The following is a 19,107-nucleotide window of genomic DNA, read 5'->3' as shown; positions in this document are numbered from 1 at the left end:
ATGTTGCCTCAGTTTTGGTATGCTGTCTTGGTTACTGTACAATATTGCAGTGCCCAAACAAAGCACCCTTTGAGTTGCTGACTCAAATGTCCGTGCATTTTTTATTGCTGGAGACTGCAAAATAACTCACCATGGGGCCAAAGAAAGTTGCAAGTGGCAGCAATTTGATAAAGAACATGATTGAATTCAAGAAAGAACTTACTGGAAAGTACAAAGATGGCATCCCCTCCCCTCCTCACAATCTTCAATACATTAATTAATTCCTGTATTGTAATTATTTCACATTGTTTTTTGCATGTACAGTTATAATTATTCTCCATCAAATGTTTTTTTGTTCATACTGATGGGTACACGGAAGACATTAATTGGACTTAAATTATTTCCTATATAAGAGAAATTGCTTCGGTTTTTGTACGTTTCAGTTTTGGAATGAATTGAGGTACAACTGTATCTTGCACAACACGGTGGCAACAGAACCAATGTTGTAATAGCAGTAAAGGGCAAATGTTCAATCAGCACTAATAGTGCTGATGAGTTCACTGTAAACAGTATATGGCTAATGTAACACACATGAGTATTACACCAACACCTTAGCACCTAACTGTGAAAGCGCATGCAGGGGTAGATAAAGCTCATGGTATGGTACTTCAAAAGGCAGCTACTGCCATCACTTTCATTTAATTTTAAAAAACTACATGGAAGAGGTTGCCTACAGCCACAGCTGTTAATACCTATGTTTTTGGCCAGCCATGCAGACCACACAGCTAACTGATTTTGGTAATCTGGCCAGTGCAGTTCAAGACTAGATTACACGTTCTCAGAGAGCTGTGCCTGCTAGCTTCTTTTACAAAAGCTCCTTCAAGCTCCAAGGAAAGTTCAAAAGGTATATAGCGGCATTATTTATAGATTTTTGAAAAAAAAAAAAAAAAGATTTTCGGGTGTGAATCCAGTTGCTGTCCCTGCCTTTTTTGTCTGAACGTCTCAGCTGCCTACCTCCAGCTGGAATCCTATTATGACTAATTCCACATTAAGATCTAGGAATGGCAATAGGGAAATCCGTAGTTAGCCCGGGGACTCGCTCAAAGACTTAGCGAGGAGAGGAAAAGATATATTTACATTTTCGTCAAGTTGAGTCTCCGGCAGGCGGGTTAAAACAGTCACGAGAGAGACAGAAAGGGAGAAGAAAAATATTCACAAGTGACTTCATAACACTGTCGCTTTTGGAGGCACTCGAGGGCAGCAAAATGCAACCATCAGATCCAAATTTGGCGTCTTTACTGTACAATGGTGGCAGTTTAATAAACGATTTCAGTCTGTTCTATCTGGTTTACTTATGATATGTGATGCTGTAATGGGACTGATGCTGTAGGAAACCAATACTGGAGGCAATGCGCATTAAAGGACACATTTGCACAACATGCTTCAAGTGACACCATTGCAATGTTTTTGCTCAAGTTGCAGAAATGCACATATGAATCATGATGGTGCTCACTACCCTGTCGCTGTGAACCTGAAATATGCAGACAGATGCGGCAGACTAGTCATTCTCAACTGGTGGGTCAGGACCCAAAATTGGGTTGCAGACAGCTCGTCAAAGACTACATTAAAATATGCAATACACAAACAATGCACCCATTGTCAATAAAAACACCCGTGGTAAATCCACACATTACATTTAAACATTGCAGACACGGGCACTACAGTGGAACTGGGTTGCGTTGTGTAAAATCAGCCACATTGTGGTCCTTTGTCTGCATTAGAAGAACCCTGAAACATCCAACTGAGTGCAGTGCCGCTCAGCATCAGCATCATCATTACAATCAACTTGTCACATCCTTGCTGGTTTGTTTGTGCAGATGCGCGTTGGTCTACAAACATGTGTTTTCAACTTTGTGTCCCTCTCTGCCATGCAGCGATGCACCCGCATGTCACATGACTCCGCTGCCCTGTAATTTCTTGAAGTGTGGCAAAGTGATTACAGGGTGGGAGCGGAGCTTGAAGACAAGCGTCATCTTTCCCAGTTATTGTTTGGCTCCGCAGCTGTTGGTCTCAATGGCCATCTTCGTGAGGGAGTGTTCCGCACCGCAGCGAGAGTTTAGTGCATTTTGGCAGCACTTCCCTTCGTTCAGCCAGACTGAAAAATTAACTTGACATTGGTGCCATTGACCACCATGCAGCATCATGAAATCTTTCTACCTTGAAGTAACTGATGTGAAATGAATAGGACGGCAGGCTAACTAGTAAGAAAGTCTGTTCTTTTGTCTTCTTAATTGAGCAATTTATCATATATTTTATCAGATTTATCATTTATCAGACCTCCACTCAAACACTGTGGTCACGGTCTTTATGCTGCCCACTTTGTAGATTCCACTTTTCTGGGATGACTGTTTCTGTGGGAATTTTTTGCTTACATGCAGCTGCTCGGCCATGGAAAAGCATGGAGAAGCTCTGGGCACAATATTTGTGCGTGTGCACGTAAAAGTTGATGCCAGTGGAGGTCTGGAACTGGTTACTGAGTCAGCCGAGGGTTGGTGACTTTAACACAGTCGGCCCACTGGGTGGCCTGAGTCGCTATGGCTTCCAACAGGCTTCCACTTTGCTTACTTTATTTTGAAGGAATATCTAGGCAGGGGAATTTTTTTACAAAAATGGCCTGCTGTTAAAGTACAAAAGAATAACTCAAATTGTTTGACATTTCATTTTTAGAGTGAATTGTGTGGCTAACTCCTTGGTTTTATACGGTACAGCTTCGGCAATAAGGCCCTAATAAAAAACAACTGGATTCACTTGTTGTAATTAGACATGTTGGATATTATGGATATGCCAATACCAATATTGGGGGCTGAAAAAAGCCTAAAAAAAAATCTATGTCGCGAGTGACAGGCTACGTACCACAATCATTCAAAGTGGCTGTAATGATATCGTTCCTTAAAAAAGCTAACCTTGATCCACATGTCTTAGCTAACTACAGACCAATATCCTAGAGAAAGTAATTGCCAATCAGTTACACCATTTCCTTCAAAACAACCACCTACTTGAGGTCTCTCAGTCAGGACTTAGGATTCACCACAGTACAGAAACAGCACAAAAATTACAAACAACCTCCTCACCACCTCGTTTTGAGTATTAGTTTTATTAGACCTTACAGCAGCATTTGACACAATTGATCACCAAATTCTAATACGGGGATTAGAACATGCCCTTGGCATTAAAGAAACTGCATTAAAATGGTTTCAGTCCTATTTGTCAGATCACCTGCAGTTTGTATCCATTAGTATTAAAGAATCCACACACGTGAAGGTCAGTTATGGCATCCCACAGGGTTCTGTGCTAGGACCTGTATTGTTCGGCCTTTATACTGTATGTCTCACTTAGGCAATATCATTAGAAAAAACTCCATCAACTTCCACTGCTGTGCAGATGACACACAACTGTACTCATCAATGAAACCTAGCCAAACTAGTCAGCTGTCCAAACCCCAGGCGTTTCTGTTACTATTAAACTCAGATAAAATTTAAATCATAGTCCTTGGTTCCCAGCACCTCAGAGACAACATTGCAAATGATATTAATGCACCAGGCACCAGTGTATATGTGGGGTTTCAGTTGGTTCTCTGTTTTCATTTGTGACCTTCATGTATAAAGTGCCATCAGATAACTGCTAATGTGATTTGGCGCTATATAAATAAATGGAATTAAATTGAATTGAATTGGCCAATACATCGGTCGCCGATAAATGAAATAAGAGCATCGATATAAACAGGATATATATTGTACATGAACATAAATTCTTATAATACCCAAAATACGATTCAACACACAAAAGCAGGAGACTTTTAAATTAAAGTAAGGAAGTTTAATTAGTAACTTTGCCAACATAAGGACATGCCTCATTGTGATTTACTTTTAGGTGTTGCCACAAATTTGTAGTGTTCTTTGCTTTGCTGGTGCTGGAGCCCTGGCTAACTAAGATGTTTATGTCAGGGGTATGGAATACTAAGATGTAACTAACACCTGTTGAGTCTTTTGTGAAGTGGCTCCACACCTTACTCTTCCCCTCTGCCTGTGAAATGAAAATATATACATGTACATTTAGTTCATGTTGGTAACTGACCTAGAATTGCAAATAGTTGACCATTTTAAAATAAAAACAAGTTGCTGCATTCAGCTGAAAGTGATAATACTTAGGCTAAGTTGACCACAAACAAAATAAGAAATAATCAAAACATGCGTCACGTTACAAGACTTTATACAAGGGACTAAACAACATAGCTGTTTTCAAAACATGCAATATACAGTATAAAATAACAACTAAATGGATTACTTGGAACATTTTCAAATTATTTTAATAAAGACATTAACTTGTGAATGTATGAGCCCCTGTAAATCCTGCATTGAAGTATAGTCTTAGATAATGGTGGACATGTCAATTAACAGTTGCATCTATCTTTGTTTATCTCACAGATATGCAACTTACACAATTTGAAAACACTGTAATATGGTCTCTAAAAGTTGCGAGAAAAAATTAAAACGTTCTCTTTGACGGGCCCTGAGAGCATGGCACTAAAGTGTAGTGTTATATTGTTTTACAAAGTCACAGCTTACCATGGTGTAAAAAATTTAGTTTCTTTTGGCTTTTCTCCAGTCGTCTCCTCCTACAGTTGACTGAGTGAGGCAGGAAGAGCAGCTCTGCTCTGTCTGTGTGTGAGCAGGGCAGTGCCAGGTACTCGGGCAGGAAGCAGCACACACAGGAAGGGAGCAACAGAATCTCCGCGCAGCACAAAAAGTCAATATATGGGTTACATATTTACCAATATTGATAGTCGGCCCGATTAATTGGCCCGCTGATAAAAAGGTCGGGCTCTATTTCACACAGCAACAACCTTGCTAGCTCATTATGTCAGGGGTATGGACTTGTAAAAAAAAAAAAAAGAAATTATGAAAATAAATATACTTTTTTATAACTTGTATTGCATATTGCAGTATTTGTCTTATCTTGCACAAAAAACATTTTGTGGCATCACAGTAAAAGAAGCAGGATACCTGATATCGGTATCAGAAATGAAGTGCTGGACAATATTGGTATGTTGGATATCAGTATGAAAGCCAATATCGAGCATCTCTACTTCTAATACGTGGCTAAAGGTAATTATCATTTTGACTATTGTAGTACTGATTTACCATGGGTGTTTCTTATTCACCGTGGATGTGCTGTTTGAGTAGAAACACATATATACAGTATACCTGTTTACAGTATCATAACTCCTGTCTATTTTGACTCTAACAGGTAATTATCATTTGGAGTGTTATAGTTTTGATTTATTAGTCACCCTGTGTGTGTTGTTTGCTTGCGTCAAATCGGCATAATTCAATAATAAATACCTTATTGAAAGGCAAATGAAGGTCATTTGTAAAAGCTACATATGTAAAAAAAAAGCTCTATTCTTTAGCGTGTATTCTTTTACAAGGTTGTTGCCCTCATTTTTCTCATGTGAAGCAAAATAACAAGAACCCACACTGCGTCTAACATCTTTTTTTTTTGTTTCCAATGGCTTAATAACCCGACCTCCCCACCACCACCTCCCTCCGGGCTGCGCTGGCTGTGCTGGCTGTGGAGTGACCACCCTGTGTGATGCGAGGGAAACAGTAATGCCATTAAAACCAACCCTGGAGAGCCAGTCACATTGCGCTCGGAACTGAGTGCCGTTACAAAGAAGCCCCATTTAAAGAGGTGCATGGCCAGGCCCCTGGAGGTCGGGGGGGCTATTTACAAAACAAGTGTTTCTTATTGGCGAGATGCTTCCCCGCACACACACAAATAGATAACAGCCTTCAAATAGGCGTCCTTGTGTGACCGAGGGGAGTATAATCAGGTACATTCTGCTGAAGGGTGCATTCATACTCAAGTACTGTTGCTCAATTATACTTTGCTGCTCATAAAAATGTATGCTGATTATTTTCCATGTTCTCATGGCCATTACTCAGACACCCACTGAGGCTTCATTCATCCTGCGGGATGGCTTCATTATTGAACAGTTAAACAGTCGTTAGGTTCACTCCCTTGCAGCTTTTTAGCACAAGGGCAAGCAGCCCCATGCAAAAGGTTGGCGTGCCCAACCAGGGCCTAATGCATTAATGACTGTGTCTGACGCACGCTAATGCGACGGCAACAGATTCACACTGACAGTAATAGAGGATTTCGCCCCTGGTTACACTTATAAGCCATTCCCCCGACTCCCCACCCGGCCCGTCGGATGCATGCTCACCTGCCGCCTGCCTGGGCCGTGACACAAGCTTAATAAATAACAGGAGACAAGGTGGAACAGCAGAAGAGGCGGCCTCACATACAGCCCCAGTCCTCCACTCCTACCCATTGCTGACACTTGCACCTCCATGGCAGTGTTTTGGCAAGTCACCTCCCAGTTTGAGACAAACACCATGTGGACAAAAGTATTGGGACACACCTCTGCATCAGTTCATTCATCCATCAATTCGGCAATGGACTACAGCAGGTATATTCTCGTGTTGTACCAGGAAAAAAAAGTGACTATTTTCTATATGCTTCTATTTTCACTTACATGTCCACATACATACTGTATACTGTATGCCTATTTCTTCAAGATATAGGCTAACGTAGCATGATGTTGCTGTTATAATGTGAGTGTAATGTACACTTTAGCACAGATAACTATGCTGGTGTTGCTAACATTTGTGCTCTCCTGTTTCCACTTCTTAATGTTATGTTGTATGTGATATATGGCTTGTATTACATTGGACAAGAGATACAGTGTATTTGTCAAAAGTGTACAAACACAGCTCATTAGCATTAAAGCTACGCACACACACACACACACACACACACGTATAATAAAGATGATTAAAGGTTTCCCTGGCCTGCAGTGTACCAACTCTAAAAGAACCATTATCCATACTTCACATAGACTGAGTCATTATCGCTTGGATGCTTTGTTTGTGCACTCGACTAATTTGTTAGGCGCACAGTTTGGCCTGACGAAAATCGAGACAATAATTGTCATCGAAAACCTAGTTTCTGCTGTACAAAGATCATAATTCTCACTTGAGGTATCAGAGAGGTATTTATTTGAACAATGTATTTATTATTTTGGTGGTACTTTCCGTTAGATACTGCAGGTGTACCTAAGTTGTGACCAAATATACGGTTGCTTGTTGCATTTAATGGATATCCTCTCACCACTCACATGACTAACCCGCATCATTTTGACGGGTCTATAAATCAAAGTAGAATCTCTCGTTCTTCGGCTTTGTCCATCCATCCTTCCATTTTCTATACCGCTTCATCCTCATTAGGGTCGCGGGGGCATGCTGGAGCCTATCCCAGCTGACTTCGGGCGATAGGCGGGGTACACCCTGGACTGGTCGCCAGCCAATGGCAGGGCACATATAGACAAACAACCATTCACACTTACAGTCATACCTATGGACAATTTAGAGTCTCCAATTAACCTCACCTGCATGTTTTTGGGAATGCCTGGAGAAAACCCACGCGCACACGGTGAGAACATGCAAACTCCACACAGAAATGCCCAGGGGAGAATCGAACCCAGGTCTTCCCGATCTCCAGGCTGTTCCTGTATTGGCCAACATGCTAACCACTAGACCACCGTGCGGCCCTCTTCGTCTTTGTAGTATATTTTTTTTTTCCTCAAAGGAAATCGAAAGAGTGTGTACCAGGATTAAACTGTCACTGTCATATGTTCAAAATGATATTTGTATTCAAGCTAAGCATGGACAAATTAAAAACAAAAAAAACAATAAAACACAGTTAACTATAATCACAAAGCTCATTTGTGACATTTTTTTAGTCATACAAGTGTAAAAATAAACACTAAAGCCTAAAAGCAATAAAATACAATCTTAAATTTAATCACAAACTGATTTGTGACATGTGTGACAGTCGTACAAGCTAACCACTGGTTAGGCCTGAAAACAATAAATCACGATCTTAACTTTGATGACAAAGCTTGTTTTTAACTCTTGCAAGTGTAAAAATAACCACTGGAAACGGTTAAACAAAAGTTTTGTGACATGTAAGTGTAGTACAAGTGTAAGTCGGTTGGTTACAAGTGAGGACGCCTATGATGACGCTTTGTTGCTTTGAGTGGGAGTCAGTTTTCAGATTTTTGATTTTTATAACTCTTTAGTTTTTTTTGTGACTAGAGATGCGTATTTTATAATTTGTAACAGGGGTGTACAAAATGCAGCCCGCGGCTCGTTCTTTTATTGGCCCATGGCACATTCTAAAAATATAATTTAACAGAAAAATTACAAAATTACAAATTATTTTGTTTACAATATGTTTTTTATAAAATTACACATATTTGGCATATATATATAAAAAATATATATAAAATTTACATAAAAATAAAAAAATCCCTCCCAATTTTTTTTTACCAAAAAAACATTTGAATTAATTATTATTAATGAATTATTAATTATTATTATTATTATTTTATTTTAAAAGATTTTTTTTTACCATGATAAAAAAAATATCTAAAAATATCAGTGTGGCCCCCAGCTCTTGGTGGAAAAAGTTTGGACACCCCTGATTTATACATTTTTGCTTAAATTCCGTATTGTACGACCTCAAGGGTGTTCTACTTTAGAGGTTCTGCTGCAGTTTATTTGGAGAGCCAAATATGTAAAGCAAAATAGTGCAGGGAAAATAAAAAAAAACGGACTGCAAAGTTCCATCCCAAAATAGTCTGGTGGTTTGCAGTGTGTGAAGTGTCTGCAGCTCATCCCGAGCTCTTCCAAGCAGCCGCAAACTCATCATTCCTCATCTTGCAGGTCCCGCGGGCACCACTCTACATTTGATCATTAGCCGCTGATTTGCCACCGACTTTATTTACATTCTTGAGAGGCAGTAATAGTTTTGAAGTTGACTCTCGAGGCGGCGGCAGCGGCAGCGTTATGAGGGCGCTGTGCCTCGGAATGATAATTGGCCTTGAGATGTGGCTAAGTGAAGGATGCCGGACAAACAGAGATCCTCTAATTACACATGCGGCCCCTTCGTCAAACGAGGAGGAAAGCAGGCGGGGTAAAAACTAATGAATTGTACTCTGGTAGGCACGGGGGGTTCTAATGAAGAGAGCTGGGAGCGGTGTGGGGGCTGGTAGTGTGTGTGTGTTGGGCATGCTTGAACAGCTGTGTGAGCAACATGTGTAAGAAAAACAACTCCGTATGCAGCAGAATTATTTTATGTTGTTTTTTGTTTTACAGCAAGCGTTGTATGTCATAGGTGGCAAGAAATTCACTAATTAATGCCTCAAGGCTCTCAATTGTTATTAATGGCGACGAGGAGGAGTAAGGGAAACCAATTTAAATGAGGATATTACACTCAGTGTAGGTTATTTCTCAAAACTGTTTCATATTTTATTACTTTTTACTCTTTTTTTGTGGGAAAAAATTCATTACTGTTACTGAGTGACGCTTCGTGACATTTGGCTAGCATCACTTTATCGCAAATGACTACAGCATAACAGGAAATAACATGAAAACATACTCAGCCATCACCTTGTCTTGATACACATATGACAGGACGTCTTGGTGAGTCAAGACATGTCTATAAGATGAAGGTGTATCTTATCTCTGAAGGATAGCTTAGGTTGGGTGCGTAGACTAGAACAAACAGCATTACAACACCAAATGGGACATTCCCCAAATTTGGATACCCTCCACAATGATACCCACATCGTCGGGGTCATCCTCTAGCTCTTCACCCTCTTTTCGAATTACATATATTCCACAGATTGTCTCCTTCATTTCAGCCTGGCTACTTTCATAATCGACATCCTGTACGACATAATCAACATCCTTTTATTAAATGGAAATAAGACACCATAAACAGCCATTATTCATTGACTTTACATACTCAAAGACTATAGTTGTCCCTAGCGGCTTCACTCTATCACAGTTTTTCAAACTATATTAATAAATCATCACTGTTTCATGGTTGACTATGGCCTATTATAAGTTTAAAAATATACATATTTAAGCACATTTTACATATTTCTGACCTAAATTGCGGATTTAAGCATAAAATGGCTTAATGAACTAAAATACAAATATCAGGCATTTAGAAGATGAATTCAAATACATGTTATGTAGTATTTTATACTGGTCACTAGGTGTCAGTAATTTTACAATGATGAGATAACAGCCACTGCAGGAAGTACTCTGTGATAATTTGACTCTCCCAATGCTCCTTACTATGTATTCTTTCACCAGCTTCTCTGGCTCTTTGTTGAGGTACACACACACAGGGCTTTGAGGATACACTCTCTTCTGACATTAGTGATATTGGTCCAGTGGTGGTCCACGGGATGGACCGGGTGGCCGCGGCCGCCCTTGGTCACTCTCCGGCCACACCCGCGGGGACAATTTTGACAAACGAGGCTCTGTGGTGCAAAACATTAGTTCAGCCTAACCACTGTTTCCACTTGGACACATTTCACTGCAGCACACAACTTTCCGTGTGGAGGAGCTGTCAACAAACCCACGACTTGCATGAACTGCAAGCGATAGGTAAGTTTGATTACTTTGTTTGGTTCAAGTTTTCTCAATATGTTGACTTTGACTTAAATTCTGAAGTGTGATTCAGCACATAAATCTGTTAATAATGGATTCTCTCTGTGGCAGCATGAGTGGGCATGTAAACCAAGGAGTTCATGAGTTAAAGCAAGGGTGCCGATCGGCATTTACAGTACTTCCATATTATGCCATGCGCGGGTTGGCCGCCATGATGGTGAGCAGAATCCAGAAACTACGCATTGAAAACATGTCCTTGGCACATTGCTCAGCTATTAATTGTTCTAATAGACGGTCCAAAAGCAGTGACGGAGCTACGGGTGGCCAGTTGTGGCCGTGGCCACCCCTCGTCATTCTCCAGCCACCCCACTGGCCATCTTGACAATTCAGGTATCAACTTATTGCCACTCCTATGTGAGTAATGGCCTTACCTTGACCACCCCAATGAAAAAATTCTGGCTCCGCCACTACAGTATGTTGGTCTAATAATGGCCAGACAAAGTATGACACAAAACATAAACAAATAAGGAACCTCTTTTTAACATATGAGGAGAGTAGCAGTGTATTTTTTCCACTACCCGGGATTTTGGAATCATGATACTCCTGCCCAACCAACACAACAGTTCAGTTCAAATCTTGTTCTGAATAAAGGGGCGCAAATTAAAAATGTTTTTTTTAAATCAGATTCATCAATTAATCTAAAAAATAATCGACAGATTAATCGATTATTAAAATAATCATTAGTTGCAGCCCTAATGTTGATAGATGGAACCGGATTGAAATTGTGGTCAGTCACATGCGATCTCCCACTTTCTGGTAAGGTCATGGCTCTTCTTTGCCCACTAGCACTACCTTGGCTGATGAAAATGGCCGGTTGCACATTACTGCCACCTCATGTTCTGGAGTGATATTGCAGATGAAGTTCCTATTTAAATGCATTAAGTTGTGTTGACGTAAGGCAATCTTGTAGTTTTAAAGATTACATGCTGAAACTACATCATTTAAAAATGTTTAACCACTAAACATTAATGGATGTAATTGAAGCTACATGTGATAACTATGACGATAAAGCAGACACCCATGTTGCTTTTTTGGAGTGTACTTTGAGTTGCAATGTTTTTGCATGATACGTTTGGTCGCCCTGAGACGGGTGGTATCTCCCCTTTTACTCAACACAATGCAGTACTCCTCCAACTGTGCCTCCTCTCTGCTTGCTTTGAAAGGTGTTTTATAAATAAAGATTTATTATAAAAATAATAATAACAAATAATTATAATTATTGTTTGCATTAAAATAAGATTTACCACATAAATGTCTCATTTCACACGGGACTGTTTTGTGAACAGCGAAGCTGGACTATCCGCCAAACTGTTGCTGAAGTCTGACGCCTTTCCAACGTTACTTGGTCCTGTTGAAGAGTTAGAAGAGCAATCTGTAATTAACAATTTATCAGTGTCCTAACTGTGTTTATTTTGTGTAAGTAATCGGAAAAAAACGGCTGTCTGTGTGTATACAGCGAGCGGAGGGAGTGTGACCAATCACAGCGGAGCACGCTCGGCGGGAGGCATACCTGGAGGAGTGCCAGGGGTAGAGTAAATTACACAGACCGTTTGGGCGGGAGGCAGGGAGTTCCTAGTTAACACAGGCTGCAGAGGGGAATGGTTTAAAAGAGTCACATAACAGAATGTGAGGGCCAGTGTTTGTAATTGTTAGGAATGGGCACTTTTTTGCGTGTGCTTCACCCTCTTTTTTTCTTGTGTTTTCGGGAAGCAGCTGAAGAGCATATGTATGTGTGCAGGTGTGCTTTGCTCGGTCTCTCTCTCTGCTCATGCTGCCTTCGTCTGCTGCAGATTCGTCTCCACCTCCTCATCATGCTCCTGGGCCAGTCAGCTGCTTCTTGCTGGCTGCTGGAGTGACACTGAACAGTAGCCTGGGTTTTTTTTCCATTAGCTTCTAGTTTCTTGTTTGTCCTGGTGTGACCGGCTGTCCTGTTTTTGGGTTTGTTTTGTTTCAGGTTTTAGTTGTATCTTTTTCTTCATTTATGGGTAGCGGTGAGGTGACAGGACAACGGCCCTGGCCTGTTCATCTCACCGCTTGTTTGTTTGGGATGGCGCATCAGGACCTTTTCTTTTCTCAATTTGGGGTTGTTTGTTCCTTTTTTTGTTGTTTATTCATTAACAAACTTTGGTGACTTGGGTGGCTGTCCTTCACAGAAAAATGTTCAGGTTAAAACGGCAAAGTATTTTATGGTTTCAACAAGGGTGTAACGATTCTTTTTAATAGCAATTGATACAATTCGAGGACAATACTGGTGGATTTAGAATGATACAATCCGAAACAATTCAGCCAGTCTGTCTGTGAAATAAAGACCTGGATACTGGATAGTGCAGGTGAAGTTTCCTAGATTCTTGTTTTTTGTAAGGGAATCAGGTATAAATGAATTCTGGATATATACAAACAAGTAAACAACAATTAATGGCAAATGCATTCACATTTTATTTGAATAAAGTGCAACCAGCATTTCAGGTTGAATTAACAATTAATGAATTAACACGTTGAATTAAATCAAGTCTGTGATTCATTCTAACAGATAAAACATGACTTGAACTTTAATTTGATACCTCATTCACTTCTCTACCCCAAGTATTGAGTTCAATACAAGTTACGCCTTGAGTTTGAAAGGCTTAAAGTTAGACTTAAAGGAGACCTATTATACTCATTTTTGGGCCTTTGTATTGAGTTCTGTACTCCTATAGAGCAGCTACACACGATAATCCGAACAGAAAGCTTTCTAGATTTTCCAGACTCTGCAACTCTTCCTGCAGTGTAATTTACTTCACCCCGGCCCTCCTACAGGTACGCCTACCCCCAAGCCCACTCCGCTGTGATTGGTCACACTCCCAGGCACTCCAGAGGACTTCCGGACAGCTGCCGAACCCCTTTTGTCTGATTACGTACACAAAATAAACACAGTTATGACACTGATAAATTGTTACTTACAGCTTGCTCTTCTGACTCTTCAACAGGACCAAGTCATGTTGGAAAGGCATCGGACTTCAGCAACAGTTTGGCGGATAGCCCAGCTTCATATTGGCCCATGTTCACAAAACAGTCCCGTGTGAAGTGTCGTTGACAGATGAGCATATTTTTGTCTTGCTGGCCGGGAATCAGCAACTCCAAACACTTCTGCCTCTTTAGGCACACCCGAACAAACATTTCCTGGGAGCCTTTGCTCAACATGTTAACACCGTGAACAGAGCGAAGCAGAGCGGGCATACCCATATAAGGAAGTCCTAAGGAAACTGAGGTTCTGCTGTATTGTATTGTATTTTCTTCTTCTATTCAATCTCAGTTTGTGGCTGCGTCTAATTTTGCAGCGTGCATGCCTCAGTTTTTTGCATCTTTTACAGCTTCTTTTGCCTTAATTGGCCATCCTTGTTTCTTCCAAACGAGCCTCCCACGGCCCCATTTTGGTATTCGACCTTCAGGCTGGAAGAGAGTGAAGTTGAGGAAGGCGGCTGATGTTTGCCAAGCAGCGGGTGAAGGCATCCTAGAGCCAGTGTGTTTATCCCCAAAGATCCCCCTCGTGTTTGTCATTCACCACCCAGGCAGGCATCAGCCACACTGGATGAAATGCAAATGTGTTGCATTGATGTCCCACGTACACAGATAGAAGTGTTTTTGTTGCAGTGTTAAAAAATGCATAAATGCTGCTGTCAGTCGTCACTAAAAGAGACGCGTCTAAATAGCGGCACTTAGCGTTTCAGACTTCCTGAAGTTTCTCCTCGAGAGTTGAAATCAAGCAGCTACAATCAATCTCTACCGGGGAAATCACGCCGCTCACGCCGCATTGGGCAAAACCACGCTTCGATGCCTTCATTACCATCATAATAAAAGTGTCTGAGAAGCAAAGTTACAGAAGAATGTCGACACCTCACTGGCTGCTTTGTACTATCATCAATCCTCCAACATGCTTGAGGAGGGCGAGGGGGGAGAAAAAAATCATGCATATTTAAATTAATTCTGCACCGGCTCCCACAAATGAAGCTGCCATCCGTCAGGACACCTTGCAGAAAAGACTATTAAATCTGAGTCAGCTGGGAGCTGCAAAGAAATGAGTGAAGAACTAAATGATTGCTTCCAATTAAGTTGTTTATCTCGCAGACGAATGTCTGTGCCGTCTCTCCTTGGTCCGAGTGCGCACGCCAATCAGGACTGCCACACCGACAATGGCGGGCTGAGATTGGCATATGGCTCTTCAAGACCAGAACATGAGAAAACTATTATAAATGCATATACTGTAAATGATGAATGAAAGGGATTAATGAACATTTAAGGTTACTTTTACTTTCATTGAAGACAAGATTCTTGATGTGACTATTCCCAAAGACACAATCTAGCAGCAAGATCAACCCCTACTTTACTATTTTGACATGAGTTGTCTCTTGAATTCAATATCATTCCTCGCTTCAATACTGTAACCCAAAATGGCGCCAAAGGAAGGTGCAAGTGGCAGCATTTTGATAAAGAAGGTGAGAAACACTATTGATTTTAAGAAATAACTCATAACAGAGCAGGAAGACGGTGTCCGTGTGGTGTCTTGCTGCCACGTTGCGTCTCTGGGAACTGTAGTCTTTGATGAAGGTAAAAGTGACCTTAAACTATAACTGTAAAACTATTTTTAAAAAGTGTTTTGTGTTAACAGTTTTGACAGTCAACCACTGATGACATTATGGACGGGCGACATAACTTCCGGTACCGGTTGCATTTAGTTCCCTAGCTAATAGGATGCTAACAAGGAAGGATGTTTTCTGGTAAGATGAAATGTACACATTATATTAGCAATCCCAGCCATTTTTCAGAATTCAAATCCTACAGTACCGGCCATTTCAAATATCTAAAACAACTGCACCACAACATACACAAGACAAAAAATGTTGTTTTACATCAAAGTAACAAATTTATTTACAAATATAACGCCATTAACTATTTACAATTTTCACATTGGGAACTAAACTGTGTGTGCGTGCGCGTGTTTGCATGTGCATGCGTTAAAATTTCCCTACAATGCGTAACATTCTGCACGCTACACTCCTCCACGCTCTCTCACTTCCTCCTTAGCGTGTTAATACATGCAAAAGATCCATGCCAAGCTCATATCAAATGCACTCCTGCCACCTTGTGGCTGTTTTTATGGCTTAAAAATTATCTAACAGTGCCGTCATTTAGTGTGCAGTTGCATCATCACCTCTTTTTGCCTCTTGCGCAAAAAAAATGTAAAATACGTCTTTGGGAGCGAGCGTTCAGGTTTAAAAGGTTTAAAAAACATAAATACGTCTTTGGCATTGAATGAGTTAAGAATACAGATTGACTCACGCAGTGTATTCATCATAACACGACAAGATGTGTGCCATATTGTACGCAAACCGGAAAATGTACGCAAACCGAGGCAAAATTATGGCATAAATTTTCAACAGTCAAAAACCAGGCCAACCAGAGCGGACACTAACTGAGGTTTCACTGTATTTCATTGCAGCTAGTTTTTGCAGTTCGCTCTGAGCTGCTTTTCGATGGTCTTGTTTTTTTTTGTTTGTTTGGGGGTTTTTTTACACACTTTGATGATTTTTTATTTAGAAAATTCTCTGCCACTCCAATTTGGCAGGTGCCAGTCCGACTTTCTATTTATTTTTTTCCCTTTTTTCTTCTTCCCAAGGTTTTCCAATAGTAATATAATTAAGTACAGTGGAACCTCGGTTAGCGTACACCCCGGTCAGCATGTTTTTCGGTTTAAGTTGAAAATTTATGCCAGGATTTTGCTGTGGTTCACGCACATTTTCCTGATAGTGTACATTATGGCGCACATAATGCATGAGTCCAACTGTGTTCTGAATGTATTTTTCCCACAAAATGTCCTTGTTAGTACACGATAACCTTGCTAATACATGGAAATAGAAACCACAAATCAGCTCCATCGCCCGTCTATGACGTCTCCAGTGGTTGACCCTGTAGTTCTTTGCCAGCAACACAGTTAGGCCACAAGTCTCTGCTTTTCCACATTGGCCACAATGCAGCCAAAGAAAGTTGCAAGTGCCAGCATTTTGTTGATGACTTTCAAGCTGCATCAAGTGTTTGTGAGTCGTGTCTTTTATTTCCTTGTAGTCTTCAGTATTTGTCCAGTTCCTTGATGTCTTTGCCAACAAGTACTATGGTTTCCTCTGCTCCTCCATTTAACTTACTAACGATCTTAACTTTAATGACTAGGGCGAAGACAATTTACATTGTAGATTATGTGCAAGATGCTCAATGTTAAGCGCTGTAAAATGTAAGAATAACGTTGATATGTAGTTAAAATGTTGACAAGTACCTGGTGACTGCTTGGAATGAGTCTGTTTACTTCCTGTGTATGTCTTCCTGTCAAAGCCACAAAAAGCAAAAGAGAAAGCCAAACGAGAGCGATGCTTGCCAAAATGAGGAGAGGTCTCGTGGGATTGAGGTTTGAACTTATCTGTGACTTCAGAGGCATATGTTGTGTGATGAAGAATTAATCCATTGGGAGGGGGGGCACTGGTGGGGGCTACTCAAACACGCCACAGAGAGATGATCTGCAGGTGCACGCGTACATAGGCAAAGATAAAACGTGCTTTGTGAGGTGGCTCGGTGGCGGTGGAGGGAAATGGACCAACACTACCTGCGTGATCTGATTAGCACATGAGCTGTTAGAGCGTATGCGCCATACCAAACATTCCACACACTTAATCCGTCACCTAACCGGGGAAGAGTGAAACACATCCAATTGATTTCTTCCAGGTTTACATATTTACACACACACACACACTTCTGTGCAATTAGGAGGGCGTTTATCGATGGTTCCTGCACCGCTGGGAGCCCCGCGGTGAAGCCCACTCCAATAAATCTCACAGTCCTACACTTGCCAGTGGGCAAGATTGATCAAGCTCACATAAAAAGAAGGACTGGGGGATACTCTGAGCTTGAGCTTGTGTGTGTGCGTGTGTGTCTGTGTCTCTCTCTCTCTCTCATCCCCAATGAAGTGGGAGGTGAGGCACATTTATTGACCCACGTGCTGCAAAAGTGGGTGAAAAATGTTAAATAGAAAATGAATAAGAGTATAAACTGATTTAGAAGACACAAAGTTTGTTCAGTGCATCTGATCTGCATCTTCTCCATCAGCCGCCATTGTACTGTATGCATGTACCACACTGCCCCCAGCAGGCCGGCTGAGGGAGCGCACCAGTGCTTGCGGTCAAGTCAGTCAGTCAACTTCAAATTAGAGCTGCAGAAATAAAATCCAGAACGCTTCGTGATATAAAAGCAGTCAGATCGATGTCATTATACATCCATTAGCGCTCATCAGCAGGAAGAGTGACTAATGCTCTGCTCTGGTGCCAATACCAGCCCTGCAGGGACCCCTATCTGGCAATGCACTATGTCACTGTACATGATTTTCACCCAAAAAAATCAATGTTATCTGAACGTTATTAATCAGAGTGGTGCTCGTGTTTGAGTGGGGCTGGCTGAGTGACAGGATCCATCATCTTGTTTAGTAAAAAAAAAAAAACACACCGAAAGTGGACTGAATAGCATGAATTATTTTTAAAGCAGTGGTCCCCAAGCACTGTAGACCTCATAGCAATATAGCTAGTGTCATGTACCAATGAATCAAACAAAGAAAAGCAAAATATGTAATAACAATACTGTACAAAACATCCTAAATGAATAAAGCCTTGTGTCAGCCGGGAGTTTGTTTTCCCCAGACAAGATGATAATAGCGTGGTTTGATGTGCGGGAGTGACAGACGCAGCCTGTTTTTACTGTCCATTTTGCTGCTGATTCTTGTTGGTATCCAAAAATCCAGTCTTACACAAGTAATTGGATGGGAAAGGCAACATTTTGTACTTTTAAAAAAAAGTTCTGGTTAGTTAATTTTAACTTTAATCCAAAATGACGGAACAACAAACTTCTCCCCGCACACAGCACATAAGGGAGTCAGTGCCTGGAAGCAAAATATATATATATTTTTTAAAGAGCTGCTGTCATAATTTAGGTAGAATATAGCTTTCTTGTCTCCCCATTATGCTGATTATTTGTCTTGGAATGTTTTTCCCACATCTCCAGCCAGGAAGCTTATTAGCGTAGTTTGTCTCTTCATGTATCCACTGACCTACGTTGACCTGGAGGTTATTATTACATAGAAAAAAAATCATATTATTTCCAAAATGGATTTGAATTTACATTTAATTTGACAAAGTTATTTAGAAAGATACTCGGCCCCACCAATGGACCGGTACCGGACTGTTCAAAGGGATGCTCATTTCACTAAATAGTTTTAGGTTCCTTTTTTGAAGATGACTTGCTGGACAAAGTCTGAAATTTGATATAATTCCACTTATTTCGTTTCGTTTGTTTTGGGGATTGTTTTACGATGCTGAGAAATGGTGTAAGTTTGAGCAGAGTCTTATTTATTAGCAGGTGAGACTCAGGCTCGGGAATCCCTTGAGGTTAATCACATTAGACAGCAACT

General features: G+C 40.8%; 1 protein-coding gene across 4 annotated transcripts in view; it reads right to left on the bottom strand.

Moving 5' to 3' along the window:
* LOC129177682 (receptor-type tyrosine-protein phosphatase mu-like) overlaps window positions 1–19,107 on the bottom strand; it is a 284,927-nt gene that overhangs the window by 265,055 nt on the left and 765 nt on the right. The gene's annotated exons all lie outside the window — the stretch shown is intronic.

Source organism: Dunckerocampus dactyliophorus, chromosome 2, assembly GCF_027744805.1.
Source record: "Dunckerocampus dactyliophorus isolate RoL2022-P2 chromosome 2, RoL_Ddac_1.1, whole genome shotgun sequence".
Taxonomy (NCBI): Eukaryota; Metazoa; Chordata; class Actinopteri; order Syngnathiformes; family Syngnathidae; genus Dunckerocampus; species Dunckerocampus dactyliophorus.
Note: the sequence above shows the minus strand (reverse complement) of the source record. Positions and strands in the feature narration are given on the sequence as shown.